Source organism: Periplaneta americana, chromosome 10, assembly GCF_040183065.1.
Source record: "Periplaneta americana isolate PAMFEO1 chromosome 10, P.americana_PAMFEO1_priV1, whole genome shotgun sequence".
NCBI lineage: Eukaryota > Metazoa > Arthropoda > Insecta > Blattodea > Blattidae > Periplaneta > Periplaneta americana.
Window position 1 is genome coordinate 122758807 of NC_091126.1, and position 12025 is coordinate 122770831.

Sequence of the window (12025 nt, forward strand, 5' to 3'; positions counted from 1 at the left end):
TTATTCATTTTACTTTCAAGAAAGTATATACAGGAAGAAACTTTTCTCGAAATTTGCTACAGAAAATGTTAACCAGGTATGACAGAATTGAACACGAGAAAGACATTATAATACATATTCCGAAGTGATACAGTGTTAAAAGTTGTGTAATCAAGATGTATACAGAAAATTATCTCCACATTCTTTTCTCTGACTGTAGCTTTTGACAAAGTTAATACTAGACTGCTATGGAAAATATTATTCAAAAGATAAATACCGGTATTTAAACATTTAGTAAGAATGATTCAAAGTTAATATTTAAATACAATTATTAAATTAAAGACAAAAAGTGCTAACAGTAAAGAAATCAATCAGAGAGTAAGAGAAGAATGTCCATTATCACCAGCATTGTTTAATTTAAATACTGACGATATTATCAGAGAATGGTTGAAAACTTTTAGCAAAAATTACAATTTAAACATATTCATTTTAAATATGTTGCTATTTGTTGATGACAAGCGTTATTTTTGATTTGGAAGAGAATTTACAATGTTAAGTGTGTAGATTAAATAGAATATCAAACAATTACAATTTCAAAATCTCTACACAAAAACAAAAATACAATAATTGGAATTGAAGGAAGTAAACAATTGAAAACAAAAATTGTAATAGCTAACAAAATTATACAACAGGTTTCTAATATTTGGGATGCGTAATTTCATACACCAATTTCAATGCTGTAGAAAATAAATGTAGACAGTTAATCGGAACTATAAAAAGAATCGGGTAATCAGCAAAGTACGTAAAAATACAGTCTTACATTTTATAAAGTGCGTCTATAAGGCTCGCAAATTTACTTTTAAGTAAAAAAAGAGAGAGAGAGAGAGTGAGAGAATTTATTGATGCAGCATAAATGAGACTGTTACGACCTATGCTGGCTACTCTTTATTAGATCAAAAAAAAATACGTAAAGAACTATATATTACAAGTATAATACAACAAATATAATATTTACAGAGAATGGACAACTATGTAACTCACTTCAAGCTTATAGACATGTTCTGTAGATCAACAGGAAGGAGCAATGTAGGTGGAGAAAAGAAATGCTGAAAAGAGAAACCTTTTTAAATACTTTGTGAAGCTGAAACAGGCCAGTATGATGTTGATTACAATGATACACAAAATCATTGGTGACATTGGCAAACTACATTTTCTGAAGTTTGCCGACATACAAAGTTTCCAGCACTTTCATGACAACTTTCCCATTATGCTTTCACATCACTGCTGAACTTACATGGGTATATTTTTGACAAAAATAACTTGAAAGTTGAACTTTAAATTCTGTACTCGCCCTATCAAAAGGAACATTTTCGGAGTATTTCTCTCCCAAATTTAATTAAGAACAGGGTTGAAAACGGAAGAAAAAATAAAAGTAATCCTCCCCAAAGATACAAGTTATTGTGTTTAATTGCGTCAATGTCAGCTACCAATGCCTCAGTGGAACGGAATTTTTTCTTGCCTCAAGCATATTAAGACATTTAAGGAACATCATTGTTCAGAATCACATCACTGCCCTTGTAACTGTTTCAATTGAGAAAGAAGTTCTGTGGAAACTTCAGGTGAGACTAACATGGCACAATGATATTATCCACCATTTCGCAAGAAAGAAGAATTGCAGAATCAACTTTCTATATAAATAAGATGTAGAAAGGTGAGTTCTCTCCCTATTATAGTTACAGTGGTTAATATTTAATAGGAGATTGTTTATTCTGTAAAGAATATTTCTGTTTAGTGCTTCGAATTAGTCTGAATGTCACAGCTTGTACCTGCTGTTAGTAGGCTAAAAGATCCAATAAGTTTAATAGTAAAATTGGTTTTTAATAATACTTCTAATGGCTGAAATGAATCATACTTATTTTTTTTACAGTCTTAAATTTCCTGAAGAAGGGAAATTTTATGGAAAAATTATTAGACATCCTCATGCAGTTTTGGCCTCACCACTTTATAATCACTGCCTTTAGCACTTTTTTCAAGATGGTAAAATATCTTACCCATAAAGTTTTCTATATTTACTGGCAATTGTGAGAGCTGCTTTTGAGCAGCAGTGACATAAACAACCCAGAACATTAATACATGAATGCTTCTCTTTCACAAATCTGACCACACCTTTTATTCCACCTATCATTGTACAAGGTGTGATAGTGTTCATAGCATTTGCATGGATTTTCAACCACAGTATCGAATTTATAAATAGTGAGGATTCCACAGTGTATACACAAACTGTGGAAAGAATATGGGGACTCTAAACTCAGAAGTGAAGCTTAAAGGTCGTGAAAGTGAACATGGTGATCTATATATTTATGTTTGAGTTTCTGTACAGAAAATGCAGAGAAGAAATGGATGAAGTGAAGCAGGGACAATATTTTTTAAATTTTCTTGAAGATGTTGGCAAAGTATACCCTGAATATGATTTCGAAACACTAAGTCCAAAAATTTATGGAGAGTTTGAAAATGGTCCAGAGTGAATTGTTTACATAAAAAAGAATAATAAAAATCTGCCATATTGCTTAATGTGCAGTAGTTGTTGTAAAGAAAGTACGATAGCAGTGAAGATCTGGTTTGAAAGTACGAAATTGACTCTTGTCCAGAGTGAACAGTTTGCATAATTTTATTATATATTTATAATATTATTTTGCGTTTAGTTGCGATTACGCTATTTTTGTATTGAGGCCAAACTCCTGGCTTCTCTACCACCATTAATGTACTATTTGCACAATTTTTCGTTTAGTAGCAATTACGCTATTTTGTTATTAAGGGGTGCTACCTCCCTTAATCTCCCCTACTTCCTTGCTTATATTTTTGAGTAGTGAATTAACCTAATAATTATATTAAACTATAGGATGATTAATCATGGCATCCATCTTGAAAATGTTGTATAACAATAGGCGAACATTCATAAAACAACAGACAACTGAATCATTCACAGAACTGAACTAGAATTGATGTGAATCGTTATATATAGGTATATTAAACAGATTACTTAGAAGTTATTTTTTTCTCACTTTTAAAAAACGATTTTGATTTCGAATTTTTTTCGTTAATTTCCATATCATTTCAAAATTACAGTGTGATTGATTGACATCATAAGCGCTACTAGGCCTACATGATAAATGTTTAATGCCGAGGAAATTATCATTCTCGTCTGTTAGCTGCAACAGGCAAAGAAAGAACCATAATGGCAGACGATTATACCTAGTCTTAAAAGAGGCCTAATGTGAACAGGTAACTGCTGTGGCAGTGGATGTCATGTCACTGTGAGAACGAGTCTTTAAGAAACAACACAAAACATTCGACAATCCATAGTTAAAGGAATAGAACAAAAGCCATTCAGCTGTCAGGTGCTAGTCCTAATATTCATTACTTTTAATATATTTACTTTGACTTTATATGAACGTGATGTAAAAAAATCTACAACTAGATGCTGAAGTAACTTTACATCACTCATTATTGATTCTTGCCAATAAATGAATCATTCATGATATGCAAGATTAATCCAGTCTCTATCATCATATCCCACTTCCCTCAAATCCCTTTTAATATTATCCTCCCATCTACGTCTCGGCCTCCCCAAAGATTTCACTTCAGCCACTAGTTGTATAAATATTATAGCTTTTCATTTGTTTCTTCTCAACAGGAGTATGTCAAATGCTGTTCGGAAGTATCTTTTTGACTAAATGGCTCTCCGAATATTCTTTAGGATGACATGTTTCTATAACTACATTATCCTTAATTTTGAGAAATAAATAAAAAAAAGTCTCCATCATCTCGCACTTTTTTCACGGAGTTTTCCTATAATTCTGTGTAAATTGCTTTAAGTAATATTAATATCTTTAACTTGGAACCAATTAAACACACTACTGAAATCTCGCACAGATTCAATTACTTTCCTGATGTCTGAATAGGCCTTCTGCTGTTTTATTTGGGTCTGAAAAGGGTACGAAAGGAAACAATGATATGTCCCCTTCAAATACATATTTCAATTTATTATTGATCTTCACACTTTTCTCGCTGTCCCTCCCATACAATCGAAAATGAAAAAAATTTTCCATTACAAGCATTTTCATGCTTCTTGCTCCATTCTGAATATTCTGGTTCATTTATGAGCATGTAATTTTAGATTCTATTATAACATATAACAACAGGAAATATATTCAGTGGTACAATCAACAATATCCCCCCTCCCATTAAGTCTATTTATACACACTTTAACATCTGTGGTCATATCGCAAATTTAGAATCTGTGGGTATACAAGTAGGCCATTTTTACTATTGTTGAGTTCCTGTTTCTATTGTGTGCTGCAGATAGCTTGTGTTCATGAATCTGATTTTAGGTTTTGATTAATGTTTATGATATTGGTGATTGAGGTGATGTATCATGATACCGGTATGTAAATTTCCAGTCCAGCATTTGCCTTTGTGACTGAGGAAAACCATAAAAAATCCCAGTCAGATTGGTCGACCACGGGGTTTGAACCTGGGACCTCTCGAATGCGAATCTCAAATGTTACTGTCTGAGCCAACACACTCAGTAGTAATGTTTTATCACAATAAAAAAAATAAATAAACTGTGTCATAGTACATACATTCTCATTACACATTCTGCAACAATTTTGTTATTTTATAATGCTTCAAATTATATTTCCGTTTCTACTGTATTTTTTTTTAATTACTATTACAAAATGCATAAATGACAATTTACTCTGTATCCAAATACAAAAAACTTTCTATTAAGTACTGGGTTGCACACAAAATACATGTTTAAAATTCCATAAAATTAGATAGCTATCCCACTTCATTTATAAATTATATCATCGTTGTGTCTTCAAAATCCGCTATGTGCTTTTAAAAAGATGTTGCAGGAGGAAGAATAAAGTATTATCACTTTTAATACCCTTGACTTTCAAAGCTACTTTCGGTATCATTTCAATCACTACAATATAAATGATGAAATTATACCATAAGCAGTTTTGAAAATCAAGGGAATTAAAAGTGACAATGCTTTTTTCTTCTTCCTGCAAAATCTTTTTAAAAACACACAGCGGATTTTGGAGGTGCAGCGATGATATGTTTTAAGTATATGTATGCCATTGATGGTGCATAAACAGCTACTTGTAAATTGCAAACATTTCTAATAATTATATTTATATTGTTGTTGTTTAGTCAATTGTCCAAATACAGATTTGAACCTCATAAGTAATACCAATTAGGCATCACTCATGAGGCAACTAGGTCAGGAGATAATGGGATAGGATGGCCAGTTCCTTTCCCCCTCCAATGCATACATCGCCAGTTAGCTACATATTTATATTAATAGTGACAAATTTTCAAATTTTACTGACTTCAGTAAGATCATTACTTAAATAAAATAATTAATCAGCAAAAGGCTAGTGCAGAAGAGGGAAAGTGACCAGCTATTTCATTTCAATACTTGATATTTTATTCACAAATTCAACAAGTTATAATAAATATTAAATGTCATTAGCATGAACATAAATGCTGTGTACAAAGTCAAAGTATAATAAAATACAATATGGTGCATTGATATAAATAGATACTAAATACCATAAAATAGATTAATGTACACTTAGCAGCAAAAAGAATGGGCCGACTCTTGGTTGATAGAAATGCAAAGTTTTATTGCGCAGTTCACTTGTGTAAACGTAACCCACTGCAAGGCATTGCTGTGGTGTCTCTTCATTGAAAGTCGTCCGTCTATAATGTAGTAAACCTTACGAGCAGTGTGTGGCCCAGTGGTAAGAAGTCTGACATCCGTACCAGAGGTTGTGAGTTCGCCTCCCGGTACGGTAAAATTATTATTTTTTTATTTTAACTTTTACTTAATTTATTAGTTTAAATGTAAAATGACATTTGTTAACAAACTTCATTATACCTGCCTTGTAAAAATATTATTGCCCATCACCTGTGGGCTATTAATAGGTGAGACCTGGCCTGTATAAACAAAAATACTTGTTTCACACCCTAAAAAACCAGACGCATATCAAACACAAATAAATAATTAAATCAACAAAAACAAACAATTTTTTTAATATATTAACAAAACAAGGCCTGTGGTGGGGACTAGTATCTCGTCCACAAACCACCTGCGTCAACAACTGCCCTCATTCTGCGCGGCATGGAGTCCACAAGATTATGGAACAGGTCTAAATTCTTGGCCATCTCCTCCCACGCTTCCTAGAACTCTGACCCACAATTCCTCAGGTCCCAATTAGAGCATAGGATCCTTTTGACTGCAGACCACAAATTTTGTATCGGATTCATAACTGGTGAATTTGGAGGCCAGTTGACTGGGTCGACATCACGCCTCCTCGTAAACCATCTTTGAATCCAGTTGGCGATGAGTATCGGATGATTATCCTGCTGGAAGAAAAGTGTTCCTTCTGGATATCGTTTTTGGGTGGAAGGGATCATTACATTTGCCAAAATGTGTTCATAGATTTCTGCCGTAAACCGCCCGTGGATGCGTTCCAGAAGTCCTGCCCCATCATATGACAGCCACCCCCAACACGCGACCCTCACGCAACACGACTTGTTAATTCATCTCACGAAGCGTTCATCATATCGTGGCCATTCATACAATAAACTAGGGCAGTACTATCGTTGATATTGGAAACAATTACCTCGTCAGAGAAAATGACATTTCTCCAATCGAAGTCCTGTCAGAGAGTAGCATTCGCAGAATAACCTATGCGAACCAGGGCAATAAGTTATTGTTTCTCTGCCATCTTCAAGTGTAATGACGAGACAGAACATTGTATTAACAGATAGCAGTATTGCTTGAAAGAGAGAGGGAGGTTTATTATTTATTAGAGTTTGGGCATATTCTAAGAGATATCGCCACACAATTGTAGCTTTGCAAGACACATATGATGGTAAATTTGTAATAAAAAAAAGAAGATTGGGAGAGATTCGAACCTTGAACTACTACTACCAACTTGTTCAATAGACCAATGCCGTAACGACTTATGCTACTGTGATTGTTAATATCGATTCAGCATAATACGGGGTTTTCCTGTTCATATTTGCTCTGGTTGATTTTGTATTTATCAATTTTATTATTATTTCACTCTTCAAGGGTCCTGATGTATCTAGAATCAACCCGCCATTCAATTTTATTACATATTTTAGACTCTTAAACAAAATACAGCAAATTTAAATGGTTTAATTATGTGTAACCTGGTGAACTATGGCTTTGACAAGACGAGTATGCACAATGTTATGTCTCTGGAACTTAGAAATTGTCGGCCGGCCCATTCTTTTTGACACTAAGTGTACATATGGGCGAGCATAAAAATTAATTAATTAAAGAAAGAAAATTACATTTCTATATGAAATAGGCAAAGTTGAATATAGGATAAAGGTGACCAATATATCAAATGAGAAAATGGAATTTTGAACAAAAACACAATTATGGTACTTACTTTTAGAGAACCCAGAGGTTCACTGCCACCCTCATATTAACCTGCCATTGGTCCCTATCCTGAGCAAGATTAATCCAGTCCCTAGCATCATATTCCACCTCCCTTAAATCCATTTTAATATTATCCTCTCATCTATGTCTCGGCCTCCCCAAAGAACTTTTTCCCTCAGAGCTTCCAATTAACACTCAATATGCATTTCTGGATTCAGCCATAGGTGCTATATGCCCTGCCCATCTCAAACGTACGATATTATAATATTTATGTAAGAAAATTTAAGTTATAATTTTAGATCTTTACAGCATTTTGATCAAGGACTACGTCTATGAACTCAGGTCAATATAGGGGCTGCATGTTGGGTTATGCAATAAATGCAAATGACAGCAAAAACTGCTATGTTTTTTAAAATAGCAATAAACATACAACAATGATATTATATTATTATTACAGAGCAAGGAGTCCTGTAGTGGTAATGGTCAACGAAGTCGCATGTACCTCCCTCCCAATCCCTGGGTGATGCCTAATGACGTCATTTCTTGGTCATGTGGCAGTATTAAACTCAGTTCATCTCATCATCTGGTTGATGTATCATATCCATGTGTGGTATCATTGTAAAGTGCTCAAAGGGATCCATTCATTAAGAAACGAATTACTTTATTAAACGCGAAATTACTTTTATATAATTCTTTTTCCAGGAAGAAATATACATTTTGAAGATACCACATAAAATCTCTTATGAACGTAACAAGAATTGGCAATGATCTCAACGGGTCACAGGAGTAGGTCAAAAGAAATCGAATAAGCCCAAATTCACCAACACCGAGCAAGTTAAATGGTTTCAAAGAAGATGCAACTCGTGCCACTGAACAATCTTCAGACTCAACTATCGAACTTGTTCCTGGGCCATACGGATTGCAATTGACTTCTATTCGAAACAAATTTTCTTATTTATCATCCAACATATGATGTAGTCCTATGCAAAACCCTGTGGCTCAATCTGACTTCAGCCTATACTGTGTGTTTTCTGGGTACAGAACATAGAAATTTAACATTGCCATAAGAAACCTATGTATGAAAACAATGAAGAAATAACTTAATCAGTGACTATGTTTACAAATTAGCAGGCTTTGATTTAGTAACCACAAATGATGTTCTCTACCACTGTTGAAATACAGAATAACAAGATATACCTAATTAAATTTCTTTCCAGCACAAAATACTACTACTACTACTACTACTAATAATAATAATAATAATAATAATAATAATAATTAGCAGCAGCAGCAACAGTCCTCCTACTCTTATTATTATTCTATTTCCAAAGAATCTGTTAAAAATGTAATTCCCAACATTTAAATATACGATATGACAAACTCAAGTATTCGAATCGAAAATATAAATTCTTCCTTTTCATCTTTCTCTCTTTATCCTACTTTTTCTTATTCTCTAGTCACTGAGCTACCAAGAAAAGTGTCAGAAGTTTTACTTCCTGTATAGAAATGCAGAATGACAAATATAATGAATCCACAACATACATGAAATCCTTCATTTTCTTTTTTTCTTCGCTTTATTTTACTTTCCTTTTCCTTTCTTTCTCTCCTCAATAACTGAATTACCAAAAAAATTGCTCCAGTATTAACAGTAGTAACATTCAACATAACTAACCTATACACTAACATAGCACAATAATGATAAGGAAATTGTATTTTGCAAAATTTGAGGAATGAGAGTTACAGCTCAGAAACATTTCACAATTCAATAACATCGCAGTGCTGTTAAACACAAAAGCTGTCTAAACAAACAATTCACTGTAGAAACCAGATAGTGCTTGCTGTTTGAGAAATCAGCTAGTAGTTATCTCCAGACAGTGAATCTGAGTTTTATAAGGATCTTTGTGAGATGATGGTTTCATCGAAAATTCCTTCACAGAAAATAAATACGCATACTTTCTCAGAAAGATTCATAACTCATCCTATTCCTACAGATGGAGAGAGTTTATATTCATAAAAACAGTTTTGTTGAATGGTGAATAAAAGAGTCTTTGAAGTAACTTCTAGACAATATTTAATTTGTTTTCCGTCATATTTATAGATATGTATGAGGTGTATCCAGAAAGTAAGTTTCCCTATTTAAAAAAAAAAAAAGAACACACACTTTCAGGAAAACATTTATTGGCAACAGGTACAGCAATGTTTCAGCTATTTTTCAACATAGCCACCATCAGAATTGAGACACTTGTCGTATCGTGGGATCAACTTTTGTATCCCTCTGTCGTAGAACTCTGCCGCCTGTGAATGGAACCAGCGTGTGACAGACGTCTTCAGCTCTTCGTCATTGCCAAAACACTCACCGGAGGACAGGAATTTCTTGAGGTGCAAGAAAAAGTGAAAATCGCTGGGAGTAAGATCAGGACTGTAGGGTGGATGATCAAACAACTCCCAGCCAAATTCCGTCAAAACAGCTGCTGTGCACCGAGCCGTATTTGGACGAGCATTGTCATGGAGGAGCACAACACCTGCAGTAAGCATTCCACACCTCTTGCTTTGAATGGCACGTCGCAATTTTCGCAGTGTTTCACAGTAACGGTCAGCGTTCACTGTTTCACCTCTTGGAAGGAAGTCAATGAGCAGAATGCCCTTCCTGTCCCAGAACACTGTGCACATCACTTTCTGTACCAACAGCGTCTGTTTGAATTTCGTCCTGACTGGAGATCCACTATGCCGCCAATGCATTGACTGTTGCTTGGTTTCCGGGGTGAAGTGCGAAATCCAAGTCTCATCGCCCGTGACGATCCTGTCGAGGAACTCGTCGCCGTCATCATGATACCATTGCAGAAATGTCAGTGCTGCTCCTAAACGTTGCATTTTGTGTTCGGGTGTCAGGTTTTTCGGCACCCGCCTGGTACACACATTTTTGAACAGCAGGTGCTTAGTGACAATCTCATGCAACAAGGATCGCGATATCTGCGGAAAATGGCTGCTCAGCTCCATAATCGTGAAGCGACGGTTCTCCATGATGCACTGCCGCACCAGCTCAACATGATCATCATTGATGAGGGACAGTCGCCCACTGCGCTCTTCATCATGGACACTTTGACGACCTTCGGAAAACTGCCTACACCAGCAACGCACCATCTGCTTACTCATGATACATATTCCAGCCCACAACATAAACTGTGTATACAATAAAAGTCGTTTTCTGAGAAAAGTGGTTTTGTGAATCTATAGAGTTTAGCAAATATGCTCAATTAAAAAAATTCTCGACATTATAAAAGAGATTTGCAATTAGCTAGTTCTTTAAAACAATATTAAATCTAGTCAAATCAACAGAATTGAATCATCTAGGGTCTCTTTCATGAAAGTACAGTAAAAAGCTCTAGTAGCTTACTAGAAGTAGATCTAGATTTCTACCTAAATTCATTTTCATGTTTCATAAAATTTTTACTCTAGTAGACTAAGCCTACTTGACGATACTTATGGATATACTATCTAGTAGGATGACATGTAAATACGTATAATAAGAGGCTATGGTTATTCTGCATGCTGAAGGTACAGAGCAATTTTTGTAGTATCATTTGAAATTGTTGAAAACTCAACATGAAACGTTTACTGAATTAATATTTTCAAACATAAACTCTATCCTTGGCCTAAACCTTCTTTGTTTTCTATACTCCACAATAATTTCATCATTGTTACTTGATTCTGAAGACATTTTTTCATAATTCTGTTCATTTTATTTAAATATTGTGCATTAGTAATTAATTTTACCCAGCTATGGAGTTGAGTCAAATACCTCAGCATTTAACTAAAGTAAAATTACCATCAACATGGCATCGTGGTCTAAGGCATCCTTCCTAGGACTCATGTTACAGAATGTGCGCTGGAATGAGTCCTCATGGGTGAAGAAATTTTCACATGAAATTTTGGCCAGGGTATGGGACTGGTGCCCACCCAGTATCATGATGTACTTGAGGAGCTATGATAGGTAGTGAAATCCGGTTGCAAAAGACAGCTATAATTGCTAACCACACGATACCGCCATTCTGGTTGGATAATTGTCCAACTCTGCTTCAGCATGTGAACATGAGGTCAGCAGCTGGCTGGTCGGTCTAGGTCCTTCAAGGGCTGTAGTGCCATGGATAAAAAAAATTACTTACTTACAAATGGCTTTTAAGGAACCCGAAGGTTCATTGTCGCCCTCACATTAGCCCGCCATCGGTCCCTATCCTGTGCAAGATTAATCCAGTCTCTATCATCATATCCCACCTCCCTCAAATCCATTTTAATATTATCCTCCCATCTACGTCTCGGCCTCCCTAAAGGTCTTTTTCCCTCCGGTCTCCCAACTAACACTCTATATGCATTTCTGGATTCGCCCATACGTGCTACATGCCCTGCCCATCTCAAACGTCTGGATTTAATGTTCCTAATTATGTCAGGTGAAGAATACAATGCGTGCAGTTCTGCGTTGTGTAACTTTCTCCATTTCCCTGTAACTTCATCCCTCTTAGCCCCAAATATTTTCCTAAGCACCTTATTCTCAAACACCCT

At 35.1% G+C, this 12025-nt stretch overlaps 1 protein-coding gene across 1 annotated transcript in view; it reads left to right on the plus strand.

Moving 5' to 3' along the window:
• Positions 1-9888, plus strand: part of DCAF12 (DDB1 and CUL4 associated factor 12-like protein) — a 94688-nt gene extending 84800 nt beyond the window's left edge. Inside the window, exon 7 of the transcript XR_011334520.1 lies at positions 9753-9888. The gene's annotated coding sequence lies outside the window, so the exon portion shown is untranslated. The remainder of the gene's footprint in view (positions 1-9752) is intronic.
• The last annotated feature ends 2137 nt before the right edge of the window (positions 9889-12025 follow it).